We start from the raw sequence: 14,299 nt of genomic DNA on the forward strand, positions 1-14,299 counted from the left end.
TATGAATTGGCACTATAAATCAATTAGAGGAAATATGACACATTGACAAATTGAATCTTCCATGCCATAATTATATTTGTCTGTCTTCAAAAACTTTTTTCACAAGATAGAAGGTGACAGAGGACAATCTGACTTTGGGTGGTGGGTATGCAACATAATTGAACGACAAGATAACCTGGACTTGTTATCTTTGAATATATGTATCCTGATTTATTGATGTCACCCCATTAAAAAAATAAAATTATTAAAAAAAAAACAAAAAACTTTTTTTCAATAGAGTTCTATAAGTCTTTCTATACAGAATTTTGAGGTATTTTGTTCAATATATTTCCATTTACCTTAAGTTTTATGATAAAGTAAATAATATATACATTTATTTTTCTTAAGTGAGAAGTGGGGAGGCAGAGAGACAGACTATCACATGAGACCTGACTAAGATCCAACCAGCAAGCCCCCTATGGGGTAATGCTCTGCCCATATAAAGCCGATGCTCCATTGCTCAGCAACAAAGATATTTTAGTGCCTGAGGCGAGGCCATGGAGCCATCCTCAGCACCTGGGGCCAATTTGCTCCAACTGAGCCATGGCTGCAAGAAGGGAAGAGAAAGATAGAGAGAAATAAAGGAGAGGGGGAGAAGTAGAAAAGCAGATAGTCGCTTCTCTTGTGTGTCCTAAAGTGGAATCAATCCCAGGACATCCACACGCCAGGCTGATACTCTACCACTGAGCCAACTGTCCAGGGCAAATGATATATTTTTAAATATTCATTTTTAACTCTTTGTTGCTACTAAATTAGAAATGAAACAGATTATTGTACTTTGGTTTTATATCTACACATTTGATAAATATTATTTCTAACAATTTATTCTTTTGGTATTTTATTCATTTAGATGTTCTATGTAGCATCTGCAATTAATAACAACCTTGGTTCGGCCCTGGCCGGTTGGCTCAGTGGTACAGCGTCAGCTTGGCGTGTAGAAGTCCCGGGTTCGATTCCCGGCCAGGGCACACAGGAGAAGCGCCCATCTGCTTCTCCACCCCTCCCCCTCTCCTTCCCCTCTGTCTCTCTCTTCCCCTCCCGCAGCTGAGGCTCCATTGGAGCAAAGATGGCCCGGGCGCTGGGAATGGCTCCTTGGCCTCTGCCCCAGGTGCTAGAGTGGCTCTGGTCACGACAGAGCGATGCCCCAGAGGGGCAGACCATCACCCTTGGTGGGCGTGCCGGGTGGATCCCGGTCGGGCGCATGCGGGAGTCTGTCTGACTGTCTCTCCCTGTTTCCAGCTTCAGAAAAATACAAAATAAATAAATAAATAAATAACAACCTTGGTTCTTCTTTCATAAATTTTATGCCTTTTATTCACTTTCCTTGCCTTACAGAACTGGCTCAGACCTCTAGTACAATATTGAATATAAAGAGTGATAAAAGGTATTTTTATCTTTTTCAGAACCTAAAAGAAAGAAAGCATTTTGGTTACTTTCTGTTAAATGTCATGTTTGTATATGAATGGATGTTGAATTGTATGTGAAAGACTTTGAGGGACTTATATTAAGATGATATTTTACATATATATGTATATATATTCAATCTGTTCATATTTATTTTCTAATTTTAAATAAACTTTGTATTCTTAGAAAAAAAACAACTTGGTCATGATGTATTATTACCTTTGTTTTACATTGCTGGCTTCAGTTTGTTAATATGTTATTGAAGTATTTTGTACTATGTTCATTTGAAACCTTTACCTTGAACTATTCCTTACTACTACTTTCCTTGTTTGTTTTGGGGTGCTAGCTTTAAAAAATGAATAAGAATACCTTAGCTAGGTAGTTCAGTTGGTTAGAGTGTTGTCCCAATACGCCAAAGTTGTGGATTTGATCTTCCATCAGGACACATACAAAAATCAACCATGAATGCATAAATAAGTAGAACAACAAACTGATGTTTCTCTCTCTCTCTCTCTCTCTCTCTCTCTCTCTCTTTCTCAAATCAATAACTAAAAATTTTAAAATAAGAAGAAGAGAACATTTTTTCTTTTTCTACTTCCTCAACTATTGAAATTATTTCTTTACCATGTAGGAAAACACTGTGAGAGTTGCAATGGCATGTTATCCACAAATTTTGTTTCTCTTTCTGCATAGCACACATACTACATTTACCTGTCTCCTCAGTTTTGTTGGGTCATGAGACTAAGTTCTGGCCAATGGAATGTGATCTACATTATGAGAGTAAATGGGATACTATGTGTGTGCTTTGGTATAATGAGTGTTTATATTATATACATCATTTTTCAAGTAAACATTACTTATTTTTTAGTGGTGATTAATAATATAAACAAAATATAATCGTGTGTGGATTAAAAACTATGTAAAGGACTTAGAACAATAAAAGCCACATTTACGTTTAATAAATATAAATGTTTAATAAATATATATCATTTGATATAATTATGCTCTTTTTATAGCAATACTACTGCAATTCTCAGAGACTTAACTCTGAATATATATTCCTTATTAAAACCAAATCCATAACTACAGTTTCCAAGAGAAATAAAAGAAATATAATCTGATAAGAGGTTAATATCCAAAATATATAAAGAACTCACAAAGTCAGCAACCAACAAGCAACAATCCAAATAAAAAATGGAGATAGGCCTGACCAGGTGGTGACACAGTGGATAGAACATCGGACTGGGACACAGAGAACCCTGGTTCAAAACTCCGAAGTCACCAGGTTGAGCACTGGTTCATCTGGTTTGAGCAAGTCTCATCAGATTGAGCCCAAGGTCACTGACTTGAGCAAGGGGTCACTCAGTCTGCTGTAGCCCTCTGGTCAAGGTACATATGAGAAAGTAATCAATGAACAATTAAGGTGCCCCAATGAAGAATTGATACTTCTCATCTCTCTCCCTTCCTGTCTGTCTGTCCCTATCTGTCCCTCTCTCCATCTCTGTCACAAAATAAATAAATAAATAAAAGTTAAAAAATTGGGAGAGGACTTGAACAGACACTTCTCCCAAGAGGACATACAAATGGCCAACAGATATATGAAAAGATGCTCATCTTCACTAGCTATTCGAAAAGTAAGAATCAAAACTACAATGAAATTCTACCTCACACCTGTTAGATTGGCTACTATCAACAAGACAGGTAATAACAAATGTTGGAGAGGCTGTAAAGAAAAAGAAAACTTCATTCACTGCTGGAGGGAATATAAACTGGTACAGCCATTATGGAAGAAAGTATGGTGGTACCTCAAAAAATTAAGAATAGAACTACCATATGACCCAGCAATTCCTCTACTGGATATCTACCCCCAAAACTCAAAAACATTGGTATGTAAAGACACATGCACCACCATGTTCACTGCAGCATTATTCACAGTGGCCAAGACAAGGAAACAACCAAAGTGTCCCTTAAGAGAGAACTGGATAAAGAAAATGTGGTATATGTGGTACATAGAATGGAATACTACTCGGCCATAAGAAATGATGACATAGTGCCATTTATGACAACATGGATGGACCTTCAGAACATGATACTGAGTGAAATAAGTAAATCAGAAAATCCTAAGAACTGTATGATTTCACACATAGGTGGGATATAAAACTGAGACTCATGGATATAGGTAAAAGTGAAGTGATTACCAGGGGAAGGGGGATATGGAAGAGGAGGAGAAGGTGGGCGGAAGGGTGTAAAGAGGGACAAATATAAGGTGACAGAAAATGAACTGACTTCGGGTGATGGGTATACAACATAATCAACAATTTAAATGTTATAGAATTGTTTACCTGAAACCTGTGTACACTTATTGATCAATGTCACCCTGTTAAATTTAATTTTCTAAATAAAATTTAAAAAGAGAAAAAGAAAATCTTTTAGATTAAAGGTTATTCTACTGCCATTATACAAACATTCCAAATAATTTATTTTAAATTGGGTAAAATGGATAAAAATGTGTTTGGGGAGCAGTCTTAGAACTTCAGAGCATTTTGTTCCCCCCCCTTTTTTTTTTGTCAGGTATCAAACTAGCCTAGAGCACTAGGAGGAAAAGCTGCTGGTAGGTCTTTGAACACTTCTGCATGAGGCTTCCTCTACAATGGTAGATACCTGACATCTGGGAGACTTCTAGTTCTTTCCCAGATGGGACACTTTCCCAGTTTCAGGAGTGTCACCTCTGTTCTATTCATGGCAATAACAGATTGTGTTTAGGCAGGAAAAATATTCTCTTAATAAGGCCTGTTATCCTGAAAGGTGAAAATTAAACAGCTGAAACCAGTCTAATTTGAACCTCAACAATAGTTTTTGAAACAATGGGGCACAAATGAATTAATATAGAGATTATTTTGATACAAATGCCAGCTATTGTTAAAATGTGTTTTTGTTTTGTTTTGTTTCATTTTGTTTTGCAAGAGCTGTGGGGTGGGGGAGAGAGGCGAGATGCATCAGCTCATAGTTGTGGCACTTCAGTTGTTCATTGATAGCTTCTGATAAATGCTTTGACCAAGTGGCTCAGCCAAGCTAGTGATGCCTTGCTTAAGCCAGCAACCTTAGGATCATGCCAATGATTCCACGCTCAATCCAGTGACCTTGTGTTCAAGCTGGTGAACCTGTGCTCAAGATAGATGAGCCCATGCTCAAGCCACCAAACCTGGGGTTTTCGAACCTGGGACGTCAGCATCCCTGGGACCACCACCAGTTAGGCTAAAACATCCTTTCTTTACTCCTTCCCATTGCCACCTCCCAGCTGATAGTGTCTTTGGGGAAGGGGTGAAACAGAATCTGTACCAGACCACACAGTATCAGGGCTCAGTACAGGAGCAGGAAGGAATGCGCTGGCCTTTGTTTTAGTCAACCATATGGGTTTGGTGAGAGCAATAATTATATGATAGTTATAAGCATGGTACATGGTCAGGGAAGCAGTGTGGGCAATAGTAAAGAACACTGGATTTGGAATCTGTGGAAGTAAAAGAACTAGATTCCATTCCTACTACTTTTTAATGAATTATTGTGAAATCATATTTCTTGACTTCTAAAATGGTGTCATTAGGAGGCCTGAGTACCTTACTGGTTCACAGCAAGGAGCAAAGAGATAAAGGAAAGCTTTGTAAACTAGAAAGGCCCAGACAATTAGTGGACAAAGAACAATTATGTGAGAGCTCAACCCACCTGGACAAAGAACCTGCCTAGCAGAAAACTGGCTTTGTAGAACAATTAGCTTATGAGGGTTTATAAATATAAAAATATGTATAACATATAGTAGACAGAATCAGGGAGAGAAAATTCCACAGGGTTAGCTATTTTGTAGCAGTCAGTTATACAGTTCCAAAGCACTCTTAGCTCTGGGGCTAAAATCCATGTTCTTTCCAATGTGACCTGCTCCAAATAACCTCTGATATGATCACTCAGTAAGATACTGATATTGATGTGCCTTGCTAATCTACTTACCACTAAAAATAAAACTGCCTATTGTTCTCATCAATGAGGAGAATGAGACCTTTTGTAAAAAACCAAAAGCCACGAGCTCGCTAATGTTAAGATGAGTTTACCTCTTGATTATGAAAAGACTGCTTTCAGTGGTACTAGAACAGGATTGAGAAAGTATTCATTTTAAAAAAATGTATGTAAAGTAATTGTGGAGAACTAGTACATGGGTTGTACAAGTCCAGAACAGAAGTTTCAAATTAAAAACAAAACAAAACAAAAACAAAAAACCCGAGTGTCACAGGAGTACTTAAAAATTTACAGTCATTATAAGAAAGTTAAAAGATATAGAAAGAAATATAAGACCATATATTAAAAAAAACACACTTTGACTACTCTCAGAGTTAGCTATTCATTAATATTTTGACCTTTATTCTTGTAAACATTTATTGAAGAAGAAGATTAAAGTAGACAATTTCTCTGCCAGAGACTTCCTTCACAACAGTTCTAGAAGCGACTTGACATTAACTCCATTCTACAAATAGAGCCTTGAAACTCAGAGGAGTCAAGTCACTTGCTTACAGACTGATAAACAGCTGAATTTGTCTGAACCTAACAAAATGATTTTAAAGTTCAAGGTTTCCTCTGAACACAAAAACATGAAAAGAACAATGCTCAAGATTCAGACAAAATAATTCAGACAAAATGATTTTAAAGTTCAGAGATTCAGACAGAATGATTTTAAAGTTCAAGGTTTTCTCTGAACTCAAAAACATGAAAAGAACAATGCTCAAGGTGACATCAACAAGATGGCAGACTAGGAAGCCTAGACTCTCCTTCCTCCCATGGAGATACTAATTTAATAACAGTATATGAACCAATCTCTTTGTGAGAAATTAAGAAACCAGTTAAAAGGTTCTTTTAGCCCAGTTGAGTACAAAACCAGAAACAAAAGCCAGTAGCAAAATTTTGTACATTGTCTCATATATGTAGTTTCCTGCCCCCCTGCACCCCACCACAATAACATGTAATTGAGAGGAAACTCCCAGCTCACAGCTTTTTCCTGGGGAAGAAAAGAGAAGACTAGATGATATTTCCAACATTCAGGCTGTACAGAATGGGCTGCCTGAGGGTTTGGCTTCTGTCTCAAAGTACTAATGACCCTGTATACTCTATGCCTGCAGGCTGCTGAGAACAAGTAAGATCTGGGTGGCATGCTGCTGCTTTAAGTAGACAGAGGCAATATAGCTCAGTGGCCTTTCCCTCTGGGAAAAAGAAGAATATGGAACACATGTTTAAGACTCCAGATTTTCAGGACATTGTCCAGAGACTATTTTCTGTTTCATCAGTACTCGAGTGCTGCTGGTACCTGGAATCCTCTAGAATAGATGCCTGGGCCACTAAAAATAAAAAAATAGCTGGGCAGGGTGCTGCTGCTCCAGAGGACCGTTGGTATAGCAGATAGACACCAGAGGGTGAAAACATTTATAAGCAAAAGGAAGGAAGGAAGGAAGGAAGGAAGGGAGGGAGGGAGGGAGGGAGGGAGGGAGGGAGGGATAAATAAATAAATTCTTCTAATTGGGAGTCTACATGTACAAGGGAGAGACACGCATGCACAGAAAGGGTTTGAGAAGGCCCCAGGATCAATAGCTTGGCTGATTAGTGAGTGCTTTCTGTGTATGAAGCCAATCCATAAAGACAAGGAGAGGTGGCTGTTTTTCAAATGTTGGGATGCCAATACCTAATTATGAAGAACACAAAGTAACAGGAAAAAAATGGCGCATTTAAAACACTCAAAATAACCTTCAATGACCAACCAAAAACAAATGGAGTTATACGAATTACAGAAATAAGAATTTAAAGTAACTGTCAAGACATTCAATGTACTCTGGAAAATAATAATATGAACAAAATAATAATTTCTACAAGAGAAAATATTTTTAAAATAATGATGCAAAAATTTTGGAGTTGAAGAATGCAATAATCAAACCAAAACATTCACTTGACTAGAGGAATTCAGCAGCAGACTTGATCAGGCAGAAAATAATGAATCAACTAAGGGACTAAAGAGATACCATCATGTGTATCAATATATACAGGAAGAGAAAAAAGAGAGAGAGAAAGGGAAGACATCTTATGTAAAGAAATGATGACCAAACATTTCCCAAATCTGGAGAATGATATGGACATTCATATTTGAGAAATTCAACAATATCAGACTAATCCCAAAAAAGTCCATGCCAAAGCACATCACAGCTAAACTGTCAGAAGTCAAAAACACAGAGAAAAATTTTAAAGCAGCAAGAGAAAAGTAACTTATTACATACTAAGGAAGACTTTGTAAGATTATCAGTATATTTCCCAGCAGCAACTTTTCAGGTCATAAAATAGTGTAGCAGGATCATACATTCAAAGTACTGGGAAACAAACAAACAAACAAAAGAAAAAAACCTAAAAGTACTATTTCCAGAAAAACTCTCATTCAAAAAGGAAGAGTGAGACTTTCCCAAGGTAAACAAAAGCCTAGGGAATTTATCACAACTAGACCTGCCTTGCAAGAAATGCTGGAGAGAGTTCCTCAAGTTGAAATTAAAAGACACTAATCAGCAACACAAAAGCATCTAAACAATAAAGTTTGCTGATATAGGTGAATATATAGACAAAGTCAGAATACAATAATACTGTAATTATAATGCTTAAATCACATTTAATTCAGTTATAGCAATTAATAGCAAATTAAAAGTATAAAAATTTATAATTATAAAAAATGTTAATGGCACCAAATATATAAAAAGATGTAATTACTAACATCAACAACATAAAGTGGTGGTAGAGAAGTAAAAGTGCAGAGTTTTTTCATGCAATTGAAATGAAGTTATTACTACCTTAAAATAAATTATTATAACTCTAAAATATTTTATATAAGCTTCATGAATATCACATAAATACCCATAGGAGATACATTTTATTTTATTTTTTTAAAAAGTTTTTATTTATTGATTTTACAGGGCAGGGGAGGAATGAGAAGTATCTACTTATAGTTGTTTCACTTTAGTTGTTCATTGATTGCTTGTTGTATGTGCCTTGACCAGATAAGCCCAGGGCTTTGAACCAGTGACCTCAGCATTCCAGGTTGACCTTCTATCACTGTCCATTACAAGCCAGATGAAGATACATTTTAAAAAATGAGAAAGGACTCAAAGCATATCACTAGAAAAAAAATCAATGAAGCCCACAGGTAGATAGCAAGAAAGAAAAAGAGGAAGAGAAGAACTATAAGACAGACAAAACAATTAACAAAATGGCAATAATAAGTCCTCAATTAATAATTACTTTAAATTTAAATGGATAAAACTCCCCAATCAAAACACAGAGTGACTAAGTAATTTTTTTTAAATTCCCCAAATTCAAGATACAAATATATGTTATCTACAAAAAGTTCACTTTAGATTTAAGGACACATATAGGGTGAAAGCACAAGAACAGAAAAATATATTGATTGCAAACAGTAACAGTGCATAGGTAGCTAGCTATATCAGACAAAATAGACTCTAAGTCAAAAATTGTCAAAAAAGACAAAGCAGAGCATTATGTAATAATAAATGGCCAATTCACCAGGAGAATAAATTATAAATATATATGCATCCAACATCAAAGCACCAAAATATATTAAGCAAATATTGACAAAACTGAAGTGAGAAGTACAGAACAAGCAACTCAATAATAGTAGGAGATACTAATACCTCACTTTAAATAATGAACAGAACATCAGGCAGAAGAACGCTTAGAAAACAGTATAGACTAAATGACACTAACAGATATACGCAGAACATTCAACCCAACAGCAACAGAATATATATTCTACTCAAGGAACACAAAACATTTCCAAGGACAGAGTACATGTCAAGTCAAATAACAAGTACTACCATATATAAGAAGAATGAAATCATACCAAGTATCTTTCCAGATCAGAATGGAATAAAACTGAAACTCAGAAGCAGAAAAAAAAATAGAAAATTAAAAACTATGTGGAAATTAAAGACATTCTTGACTTGAATAACCAAAGTGTCAAAGAATAAAAGAGATAATTAGAAAGTATCTTGAGAAAAATAAAACAAAAATACAATATACCAAAACTTATAGAGTGCAGCCAAAGCAGTACTGAAAGGGAAGTTTATAGCATAACACACCTACATTAATAAAGAAAAAAGATCTCAATTCAACAACCTAACTTTACATCTCAAAGACTAGAAAATGAAAATAAGCTTAACATAAGTTAGCATAATGAAGAAATAATAAACATTAAAACAGAAATAAACTAGGAAATGGAAAAAGCAAATGGAATTAAGACATTTCTTTTTAATAAACAAAATCAACAAACCCTTTTTTAGTCTAAAATAAAAGATGCAAATATATATATAAAATCAGGATGAAAGAGAAATTTCAACTGATACCTCAGACATAAAAAGGGATTATAATCATCTATAAGAACAATTATATACCAACAAATTGGGTAATCAAGATAAAATAGATAATCTACTAGAAAATAATAGCCTACACAGAGTGAACAATAGACATTTTTCTAAAGAGGACATGCAGATGGCCAATAGATATATGGAAAGATGATTAATGTCACTAATCATTAAAGAAACACAATGAGATATCACCGCACACATGACAGAATGGCAATCATCAGTAAATCAACAAACTAGTGTTGGCAAGGGTATAGAGAAAAGAGAACCCTCAAACATTGTTGGTGGGAATTCAGATCGATGCAGCCACTGTGGAAAGCAGTACAAAGTTTTCTCACACAAATTAAAAATGAAATTGCCTTTTGACCTAGTGATCCCACTTCTGGGAATATATCCTAAGAAAGCTGAAACATGAATTCCAAAGAAAATATGCACCCCTGTGTACATTGCAGCATTATTTACAATAGCCAAGATCTAGAAATAGTCCAAATGCCCATCAGTAGATGAGGGGATAAAAAAAAAAAGCTGCGGTACATTTACACAATGAAATACTTCTCAGCAGTATAAGAATATCTTACTTTTTGTGACAGCATGGATGGCCCTGGAAATCATAATGCTATGTGAAATAAGCCAGTCAGAGAAAGACAAGTACCATATGCTTTCACTCATATGTGGAGGTATCTACAGTAGTCAAACATATCAAATCAGAAGGCAGAGTCCTGGTTGCCAGGGACTTGAAAGAGGGAAAATGAAGAGCTATTGTTCAAGGAATATAAAGTTTCAGTCTTATAAGATGAAAATGTTTTAGAGATATACTATACAATATTATGCCTACAATAAACAATACTGTAGTGTAGACTAAATATTTTGGTTAGAGAGTCAATTTCATGTTATGTGTTATTTATCATCATAGTAATAATTTTAAAGCCTTAAAAAAAGAAAAAAAAGAATCATGGTGCTCTTCTCTTTACTCTGACTTTTTTTTTGTTTTGTTTTGAGAGAAGCAGGGAGAAAGAGACAGAAACATCTATTTGCTCCTGTATGTGCCCAGACCAGGAAATCGAACCAGCAACCTCCATGCTCTGGGATGATGCTCCAACCGACCAAGCTATCTGGCTATGGCTTAATTTTTTTTTAACTTACTGTTTCAGAGAGACAGAGAGAAGAAGGGAGAGAGAGGGGAGGAGGAGGGAAGCATTCATTTGTTGTTCCACTCAGTCGTGCATTTACTGGCTGCTTTCTGTGTGTGCCCTGACCTGGGATTGAACCTGCAACATTGTTGTTTCAGGATGACACTCTTAATGGACTGAGCCAACCAGCCAGAGCCTCATCACTCTGACTAGAGAAAATCTATACTTCATTCCTCCTGGTGTGTCATTACTTTTTTTATTCTACCTTCATTTTATAAATATTGATCTAGCATTCTGTGTGTATTTTGTCTGTATTTCTCATTTTACCTAGTACAGCTAGTGCTCGACTTACAACCACGATTGGTTCTGACAGACTGGTCGTAACATGATTTGGTCGTAAGTTGAGTAGGCTATATGTACAGTACTGTGAAATGAGGTTATAAAAATCTTTAAGTCATATTTTATCATAATTTTCTTTAATTATTGTTATATATCATAATTTTCTTTGTTCATTTTATGCTATTTGTATCATCTCTACACCATTTTGTTTCTTTTTACATTTGTCAGGTTTAAGTAAAACACTGCATTACCACTACAACTGGTTTAATATTTGCAAAGACAATTTCCTCTTGGTAAACATCTTGGGAGGTGTTTGATGAAAAATATCAAAGACACAAAACACAAATTGCTGTACCGAGTCTGGGATAACAGTTGAAATGGTGCATGCGAAGATGGTAGTGCTGCCAGAAGCTGGCCCGCACTGTCATATGCCCAGCTGGGCAACGCTTGAGCTGCCAGACATGAAGCAGTCGTGGTTAGCTATTGTGGTCGTAAAGTCGAATGGTCGTAAATTGCATAGGTCATAAGTCGATCAATATTTGTATAGAGTGTTGAGCATAGAAGACACTCAAGAAATACTTGTTGCATAAATTTATTTATGCATTTTAAAAGAAATTCTATTAAGATTTTCCAAATATTAAAGGCTAGTTAATGTTTAGAATTCACTTGAAAGGCTAATTTTTAGAACTTTTAAAGCTACAAGTTCACCATGAATTCATAGCCGGTAACATCACTATTAAGAGAAATAATGAGGAAAGACTTAGTGAAAGATATTGGTCTTCATTCATTCATGCATTAGATATATTTAGAAACTACTGGACAGCATGAGGATGAACATAAGTTCATAGTCTAATGAGTAAGCTGACCATATAATAATATAATAAGTGCAAAAAGAGGTCAGTGTGAGTGGTTTGTGTTACAGCGAGATTAAAGCAACTGACAACAATCGATGCCATAGTGGTTCACTGAAGGTTTTACTATATATTGAGGTTTTTATTATTTTGTTTTGGTGAGAGAGAGAGAGAGAGCTGCAGAGCTACAGGAAAGGAAAGAGATGAGAAGCATCAACTCATAGTTGCAGCACTTAAGTTGTTCGTTGATTGCTTCTTATATGTGCCTTGACAAGGGGCTTTAGCTGAGGTAGTGACTCCTTGCTCAAGACAGAGACCTTGGGCTTCAAGCCAGGGACCATGGGATTTTGCTGATGATCCCACGCTCAAGCTGGTGAACCTGTGCTCAAACCAGCAACCTTGGGGTATCAAACCTAGGACCTCAGCATCCCAGAACACTCTAATTTCTGAGCCACTATATTGAGTCAGCCATATATATTGAGTTTTAAAGAAACAATATATACTCACAAATAAGAGAAGGGCGTTCTAGGCAGAAGTGGGTATAAAGGTAAGAAAACATGAAGAAGCCTGGCTAATTAGGAACTTGTAAAAACATGGTTAGAAGGTCTGGAAGGACAGAAGTAGGAGAGTCAGAGAGAACATGTGGCAGGTAGTCAAATTGTGAGTGATTTTAAGCTCTAAGATAAAGAAGTTAGTGGAAACACATTGACTTAAGTCAAAACTATTCCCATCCAGTCAGTCTCTAATCTCAATTCAATGCGAGAACTACAAATAACAAAAAAAGATGTTGCTAATAGGATATCTGTTGTCAAGATCAATGCATGTGAAAACTGCACTCATTTGTCAATTTCTAGGCAATGAGTTTGATCTCCTCAAGCACAATTAACCTCAGCCACTTTTTATGTATTTCATAGCACTTTTTACTATCTTACAACATTTGTCACATTTTAATTTATATTCTGTAAGTGAATTGTACCATTTCCCCCAACTACATTTTTAGCCCCTTGCTTATTTCTGTATTTGCTGCAGAGGCTGGGTTAATTGAATGGCACCAAAATGGAGAGGAACTAAAATATTATTTCTTTCTCTTAAATTGTACAATTGTGATCTTTATTGAATGAATTCAGTCACAGTAAAGGTACCTTTCACAACATGGTTAACTTGCATTAAACACACGCACACACACAAAAGAACACCGTGTTTGGTTACTGACACCTAACCCTTTGTTTTTCTTAGACCTGAGTCAGCAGAAATATGAAGCCTATTAAGACTGCTTGTATTTCCAGCTTTTGTGACCCTGCTTATTCATCCAACTATTGTGAACTTTGGCCCAGTTGTATTCTTTTCAGTCTGTATATTTGTGTACCATTCCCCTGCATTAAGGAGAAACCTCCTGTTTTAAAGAATCCGTTTACAGAAGTTTTGGAGGCATAGAAAGAAGAGTCTGGTCAACATACACATTTTGTGTTTCTGTCTACAATGACCAATTGATTTGTTTTAAGGTAATCTTGGCTCTAACTGCTAATTCAGATAGGAAGTGCCTAATCTTTACAAAACTACTGAAGAAAGGAGTATGTTTTTCTTTGCTTATCACAGGTTCAATTATAGGATAAACCCCAAAGTGTGTGCCAAGCCACCCAAAGGGCTCAGTGAAAAAGAAATTTCTAAAAATTTAAATGCTAAGAAAATACAATAGTTATATGAACTAAATCACAAATCAGGCTTTAAAGGGAATGTGAAAAACAAAAGCAGAAAAGGACAAAGATTTTTAACTTTGTTTCCTGGAATTATGATTTAATATATTTGTAACTAATACATTACTCATTTCTGATTAGAGATATTTATGTGAATTACCCTGTCATAATTACAAGTCATTTTTGGATTATTTTATAGTGCTAAATTCAAAAGATAAAAAATTTATACTTGAAAATCTACATAGCTAAAGATATTTCATTTCGATCAGATTTTTATGCTAAGCTCTTGACAATCATATCTATAACTTTTATGCCATTATTCTATTACTTGGTATACAGCACATTAGTTAGTGATGCTTTTTATGAATTAATGCATCATGAATTAATATGATTTC

The sequence above is a fragment of the Saccopteryx bilineata genome, chromosome 2 (genome assembly GCF_036850765.1).
Source record: "Saccopteryx bilineata isolate mSacBil1 chromosome 2, mSacBil1_pri_phased_curated, whole genome shotgun sequence".
Taxonomy (NCBI): Eukaryota; Metazoa; Chordata; class Mammalia; order Chiroptera; family Emballonuridae; genus Saccopteryx; species Saccopteryx bilineata.